This window comes from Oenanthe melanoleuca, chromosome 8, assembly GCF_029582105.1.
Source record: "Oenanthe melanoleuca isolate GR-GAL-2019-014 chromosome 8, OMel1.0, whole genome shotgun sequence".
Lineage (NCBI taxonomy): Eukaryota > Metazoa > Chordata > Aves > Passeriformes > Muscicapidae > Oenanthe > Oenanthe melanoleuca.
In genome coordinates, this window is record NC_079342.1 from 24,620,003 (window position 1) to 24,627,457 (window position 7,455).

The 7,455-nt window shown below is 50.2% G+C and overlaps 1 protein-coding gene across 2 annotated transcripts in view; it reads right to left on the reverse strand.

Annotated features, from left to right (window-relative positions):
* BRINP3 (BMP/retinoic acid inducible neural specific 3) overlaps window positions 1–5,147 on the reverse strand; it is a 184,062-nt gene extending 178,915 nt beyond the window's left edge. Inside the window, exon 1 of one of the 2 annotated variants that reach the window (XM_056497476.1) lies at window positions 4,499–5,147. The gene's annotated coding sequence lies outside the window, so the exon portion shown is untranslated. Of the gene's footprint in view, window positions 1–1,526; window positions 1,753–4,498 lie in introns of those variants that run through there. The other variant, XM_056497477.1, reaches the window with a different exon arrangement.
* Window positions 5,148–7,455: the final 2,308 nt, after the last annotated feature.

The following is a 7,455-nucleotide window of genomic DNA, read 5'->3' on the forward strand; positions in this document are numbered from 1 at the left end:
TCTTCTAAGGAAAACTTAGGTAAGTTTGATCATCCAGTTTTCCATTTAGATTTTCAAAAACTGCTGAAGAAGAAAGTTTGCTGGTAAAAAGATCTTTTTGTTTTCAATGGGTGTTGCATCTCAAGCAAGAAATGACTTGACTGATCACAATCAGATATGATTTTGAATTAATACAAATTAAGTAAAAATATTTTAGTCTCATAAATCGTTGTTTGGGACTGAGTGGAGTGGAAAGTCACTGCAATCTATGAGACCAAAAACTAAATTTTTGGACACAGTGTAAACAATTAATTGACTTCTGCCATTAATTCTTCACATGGGCATTCAGAGAGTAGTAAAAAATATAGGGAGGGTTAAGATGGGATGATTACATCACTTGAAGATCCTCAAGTTGTTTTGTTGGCTTGTTGTACAAATGCTGCCTTCTGCACTGAGCTCTGCAAAAACATTCAGCTGCTTGTTTTCATGTTGCCTAGTTAACGTTTTCACTCACAGGGTTTCAGCATTTCATGAACAAGCACCCCAAACACGACTCCAGTGAACTCAGCATCTGTTGGGAGGTTTGCTTTCACTGAGACGGATCCGTTTACAGAAAATATCACAGATCTTTTTTTTTTTATTCCTCCCCTGCTTAAATTATACACATCTTAGAGGGAAAAATGGTTGGAGGCAAGAATCTGTAAGTAGTTTCTGCATGGAACTCTGCTGATTAGCAGATGCAACAGCATCTGAGACCGAGGGTCTGTTGCTAATGCTTAGATACAGAGAGGAAGAGACCCAGTCAAATATTCCCAAAGCTGGTCTTGTGGTAAAGCTGATAGAGCACCTACTTAAAAAGAATTTAAAACTCCATCCCTAACTCCTCGTAGGGATGGAGTTGAGCAATGACAGCAGTCTGTGAAGTCTGATATCTAAACGGATTGCTCCTCTGAAGTTATTTCTTATAGGCTGTAAATGTAAGCAGGGTCACTCTGGCTGTGTCTCTGCACACTTAGTGTGTCAGAGTCACTCATCTCTGAGCATACAGACTCTGTAAGGTTCTGCCTTCACTTCTTTTTATAGCATTCTTTCATGATGTTGTATTTCATAAACACAGGGTTTTTTTCCAGGAATGAAGTTATTTTTGGGTTTTTTCTGACAGATTTGCTTGTCAGATGCATGCATCTGAATTACTCTCTACATTTTCCTCAAAATCAGGTCTATCTCACGCTGGCCTTCATTTCATGTGGATCCATAACTGATTTTGCTGCTAGAACAGAACAGCCTTCTCTGATCACATACATTACAATTCTCTGCCAGTCATGAATTCACTTTACTTCACATGCATTCACTTGCTCAATCTCTACACGAAATAACTCGAAGCTGACACAGTATTTCAAAACGACTCCCAAACAGTAAATCATGCCACATTCCACTTTCTTCCCACTCTGCGCTACACAATTTATCACTAAATGAAAGCTACCCTGAAAATGGACTTGAATTCGGCAGTGAATCACAGCATGGACTGCTGGTAACCGAGCCCTTACCTTTTTAAAATGCATGGTGCTCTCTGAGTCTGTCAGAAATCGCAGCCCAGGGAGCAGCTCTGCCTGGCGGTGCGCGGGGACAGTTTACACCCTATTTTCTTCGCCTCCCTCCTCGCAGCGTGCCACGGCCAGCTCGGGCTGCTGTCTCCGGGATTGGCTGGTGCATCTCAGAGAGGCACACAGGACTCCTGCCCGAGCGCCCCGCAGCCCTGCCTTAACCCTTTGCGGCGCAGCCTCCGCTCCTCTGCGGGCGGACCCTGCTGGAGGGGGTGGTTTGTCTTTCCCCCCGCAAAACGAGCTGCGAGGATGGGGAGAGGGGCGAGCAGGGGGTCCCGCCTGCTGCTGACCACCGCCTTGTCACCGGCCCCTTCCCCCGGGGACACACGGGGGAGCGGGGCAGGTCAAGCGCAGGGAGATGAGAGGGCAGGATGGACGCGCATCCTTAAAGGTGTTCCCTTCGCCTGGATGTTCGCCTGCCCCCGCCGGTGTGGGAAATGGGGAAATTAACTCCCGGCCAACAGGGAGTCCCAAATCCAGGCAGCTGCGGGGGAGATGGAGGTAATCCTTGGCGGTGAAGCCAGACACGGGCAAGCAGGGAACCTGGACATCTAAATACAGGGGAGAGAGGTGCTCGGGAGCGTTCTCTCAGGAATTGGCTCGGAAGGTATTTCCACACCTCCAGTGTATCGCACACTGCAAAAGAACCAACTATGGCAAAGCAAAAGCTGCTGCCCGGTATTCCTGTTTTTTTGTGAGCCACCCAGCCCCATGTAAGCAGAAGGCATCCCTGGGCTGGGAATGCTGGAAGTCAAGGGTAGTGGGAATCTTCTCAGTTTACCACGCCTGACTCTCGCTGGCTGCAATCGCCCATGAAGCCCTCGTTACTTGCATTGATTTATTTGCTGTATGCAAAGCGGTTGATGTGTATGCCCTCGCCCTCCGCCGAGTGTGGAAATGCCACCCGCCCCAACGTGTGTCACTCCTGCTGCCCAGACACCGTTTCACTGCCATCCATCACAGCGCCTGCGAGCTAAACAACTCCTCTCCCCTCATCCTGTGTCTCCCATCCCCGTCAGCAGAGGGGAATATCGAGTGGTCTTAAATATTCTGCTGATGGGCACATAAATCTCTTCTGCAGAGCGGTAACATTTAAGCAGCACGGCAAGGAGATGCTCACTGGCTGGGCTATTCCCACTATAATATAAATCCCTCTGGACTTGCTGGTTTGTTTTGGGGCTTTTTCATTCCTAAAGGTTTGAGGAGGGGGTGGGGGGAAAGATTGAAAATCAGGTAGAGGTTTTAAAAACGCACTCCCTGCCTAGAGTTTCCCTGCACGGAAACTTTCCTGAGCAGCCCGGTGCGGGAGGATCCCGGCAGCAGCAGCGCCAGAGGCGGGTAATTCAGGAGAAATGCCTGGGATTTGGTTAATCACCTCAGTCTCGGGGAAAGGGCCCGGACAGGAGGAGGTGGGGGCAGAGGGGCAAGTCAGAGGGAATGGGAAAACCTGCTGGAGTCTCCCGGAGAAGGACGCTGAGCTGGACGGAGATAAGTACACATAGGGGCTTCAAGAAGAGAGGAGCTGGGGTAGGAATCCCATGCTGGAAGGGCTTTTTCACCACTCCTTTCCAGACATCAGCCAGCAATCTGGCGGCCAAGGGGGGAAGCAGTAGGGCGGGGAGGGGGAGGGTGGAGGGAAGAACAAGGGGAGAGCACACACTGGCATTGAATTGGTCTTTCCCTTCTGCCTGCCACCAGGCAATAAATTCGGATCTTGTTATTTCTCCCTGGCGTCTCTACCTGCTCACAAGTCTTTAGCACCTTCCTTGTGATCTCTGCAGGTACTGCTTTGGAGACATGACCGTGCACGCACAGACACACACACACACTTATCCTGCACCCAAATGCCAGGGTTACACGGAGCCCAGACAACACCTCAGCACCAGACATAGCATGTTTCCTCTCTACCTTCTGCTATTGACCGTGGGTGGATCTCTGCCGCTAATTAGAGACGATGAAATCCTGGAAGTATCAACCACAAGGCACTTGTCTGAAGGCACTTGTCCTTTTTTTAAATGTAACGTGTTTATTTCCCTTGGTTCTTCTCTCTTTTTCTTTCAAAGAAGCCCCTGCTTGATTCAAGAGCCCGACTTCTACCATCTACTTCTACATCAGGTACATGTATAGGTGGGCATACCTTTTCCTGCGCTCCTCAGGAGCCAATTTTTGGCCAGCGAAAAATACAGGTATGCCCGAAAATAGTGATAAATGAAATCAGGTGCGATGGGATAGAGAAGTGAGGAAAGGGCGCGGAGCCAGCGGCGGCAGCGGCTGGAGAGAAGCCCTGGAAGCAGCAGGACACGAACCCCGCTGCTGCCCCAGCCTGGCCACTGCCACATGCGAGACGACATGGGGTCTGGAAATCCTTTCCTATCCCTTCTGGAGAATCCTACTCCCCCAGTCCTGTCCAAGTTCTCCAGCGGATGGGGAAAAGCAATTAACTTTTCCAGCTGATCTCCCCCCGCAGGCTCCCAGACATTCCTCAGGCACGCTCCCGGCTCCCTCAGCCACCAGCAATCCTGTCCTTTCCCCGGCACCGGGAGAAACACTGAGCCCTTCCAGAGTCCGTGCGAGCCGCTGCAAGGGTTAACCCGGGGAATGGAGGTGCCATGCTGATGGAAACATTAATAAAATGTGATGAATAAGCAGTGGAAAGGTGCAGGCTCTGGAAGCGATGCTGCGGTGAGCGCTGCAATCAGCGCCGAGCGCGGTGACTGGGAATGGATGTGAGCAGGGAACTGTTGTTTCCTAATTCCTTCGAGTTTTTAAAAAGTGGAGCCAACCCGTTCAGGAGCAAGGGGAAGAAAAACTTTTTTAAAATTTATCTTTTATTTTATTTTTTATTTTTCCCTGCTGTTTTTAGTGTCCTTCCTGCTGGAAACACGCCACCTGAACGCGAAATCAAACCTACTCACCGGGTGAAATTGCAGGAGGCGAAGCGGCTGGGAACAAAACGCATCCCGGCTCCAAGCATATAGTCCATGATCTGCGGCTTCAAGCTAGAGGAAGGCTGAGCAGGGTGGGGGGACTTTGGGAACCAGCAGCGGTTCTGTGTGTGTGACAACCCATTTACACCGTGCGTGCCTGTCTGTGCGTGTGTGTAGGGCAGAGAGAGGCTCCAAGCCCAAAAGGGGGGAAAAGAGGGAGGGGAGAAGGAGGAGGAGAGAGGGAAGCAAACCCGAATAGCGAGAGGAGTTGCGAAGAGGGATGGGATTCGCTGGGGTAGAAGTGGGTTTTTTGGTGGTGATGGAAGCGATTCTCGAGGAAAAAAAAAAATAATTGTGGGATCTCAGGCGCAGGCAGGAGGAGAGGCTTTGCCCACACAGGTGGAACACAGACAAGACCGCGCTGAGGAGCGGGGGACCGAGCGAGCCGGGAGAGCCGGAGGGCGGCAGGGGCTCATCCCGCAGCCGGGCGGTGACGCTCCCCTCGGGGACAGGGTGCGGGGAGCCGAGCCCGAGGTGGGGACAGCGATATCCCGGGGGCAGCTCCCGGGAGCGGCTGGGCACGGGGACAGCGCCCGCAGGCTGCGGGTGGCGCGGCACCAGCATCCATCCCTTCCTCCTCCTCCTCCTCCTCCTCCTCCTCCTGCAGCCGCAACCCGGCCAACCGCGGCGGCGAGACCGACCAGGTAAGAATACACCTGGCCCCCAAACCTCGGACAGCCTTTTGTTTCTCATCCTTTTATTTCGTGTTTTCTGCAACCCTCCTCCCCGGCAGGCGCCGCTCTCCCTCCGAGCCCGGCACGGAAGGGCTGCAGAGATCCTGGAGCGGGGAAAAGCTGCTCTGGGAGCTGCACAGGGACGCGACACCGCGTTTGTGGGGAGAGGGGATGGGTGGAAATGTCCCTGCTCATCGCCCCTGTCCCTCTCCTGCCCCGGGTGAGCGGAGCATCGCCCCTCCATTTCCGCCGCTTCTCGATGCTTCCAGGCTCTTGGCATGGAAATAATGACCTGGCTCGGTGGAAAAATCATCCTTTTCCTCGCGCAGTGACTCCGGGGTGCGTGCGGAATTTGAAGGTGTGTGGGGCAGAGGGAGGCAGCGGCAGCATTTATTCAGCATTTATTCAGTATGTCCCCCTCCCTCCCGGTCCCCTTTCTACCCCCGTGCTGTAAGCAGACGTGAGTCCCCGGCTAATAAAAACGCTTTTCCCCGGGTGTAGCTGGGCCGGGAGCTTAGCTCGAGTGATCTGAAAGCCAGTGGGTGGCAGGGAGCAGCGTGCAGAGCAGTTCGGAGCCGTGGCATCCCTGCAGTGTAGCGCTGTGCGCTCCTCATGCTGAGCGGGATCAATAGGCACAGCAGCCCTGCGGATTATGTGATGTGTGTGCTTGGCAATATGGAGTGATCACCAGCGCTTGTCTGCCGTGCGGTCTTCAAATGAGAGAGTAATTTCTGGTTTTTTATTAAGAAGCTTTTTGTATTCTTTCTATTATCGCTGTAATTACCAGTGTGAAGAATTCGTGCCTGTTTGCCAATCTGGCAGTTTATGTTTCCAGGATCTGCAAGGAAAAATCGGAAACCGCAGAAACCCAAGATTCATTTGGCATCACATTGGTTTGTTCCTCTCAGCATATTTAATCATTTTTATGCTCACGAATTCACTCCACGAATTGCTCAGTGGAGTGAGCTGATCTTAGCAATGATTTACGCTGCTGGAGGCTTTATTGATTTTTTTTTCTTTAGCAAGGATGTAAGAAAAAGAATGTAGAAAGGAGGTTACAGTTTGTAAAAAAAAAAAAAAAAAATTCAGTGTACATTCCAGGAGTAGTCGCTGTTAAACATGTAGACATATATACGATTCTTTATGCAGTTATAAAAACATAAGGTCTCTTTGCCTCAGGATATGATTTCCCTTATAGCAACAGGTAGCAAAGGCTCCAGTGTCCTCTCTCTCCCCTTATCTCCTCCCCTTCAGCTCCTCCTGACAAAATGCCGAGTTAAAAGGTCAGCCTGTTTGTGTAAATATTGTGGGTTTCTTAACAAAGACTGCTGCACATCAAGCCTGCCATAACTGTCGAATAGACTTGGGATTCAAGACATTCAGTAAGGGTCCTCTCCATTTTCCGAGACTGATTAAAAACTCGGAGAAAACCAAGGGCAGACGTGGTGTGTGACTGGGATGGACCAGCAGCACCGTCACGGCAGCGCTTGGTACTGCAGTGTCCATCGCATCGCATCGCATGTGTGCGAGAGAGACACACAAAATGTACAAGAAGTGATTTGCTAATGTGTGCTAATGCCTTTCTGCTCTTTCCTTCAGGTTTCTTCTCCCTAGTGATGTCCTAGGCTGAGCTCGCTTTGCAGCTCGTTCACACCAAAGGTAGCTCTAATCAGCCGAGGAGGATTTTGAGTCTGACCAATCTCACCCTCCCTATAAAAGAGATTGACTTCATTAATCTTCGGCTCAGACACTTCACAATAAGGTGGAGTTTCTATTTCATATCATCCAGATGTGCAGTGGACACAGTCTGGTCTTTATTTCATTGTGCTCTCTTTCCCTCGCTGCCTTCTTTCACCACCTGAGCAGGACAACTTGGTTTCCTCTTCCAGTTATTTTCCACTTCAAATTTAACAAGAGTATTCTGATTTTATTCACTTCATGGAATCACAGAATTATGGAATATTTCATTTGGGAAGGGACCTTAAAGATGATCTAATTCCAGCCCCTTGCCACATTCCACAGGAATAGACTGCTCAGAAAAGATTATGTCCATTACCAAAAGGTTTAAAAAGTTGCTTTGGAATTACAACACAGATCTTTCTCTGTGGTCAGCTCCAAGACCTAATTGCCACCACAGTTTGATCTGAGCCCTCAAAATCATTCCAAAGCAGAGATAAAGGGTTGCAGAGGATTATGATGTCTTTTGTTCAG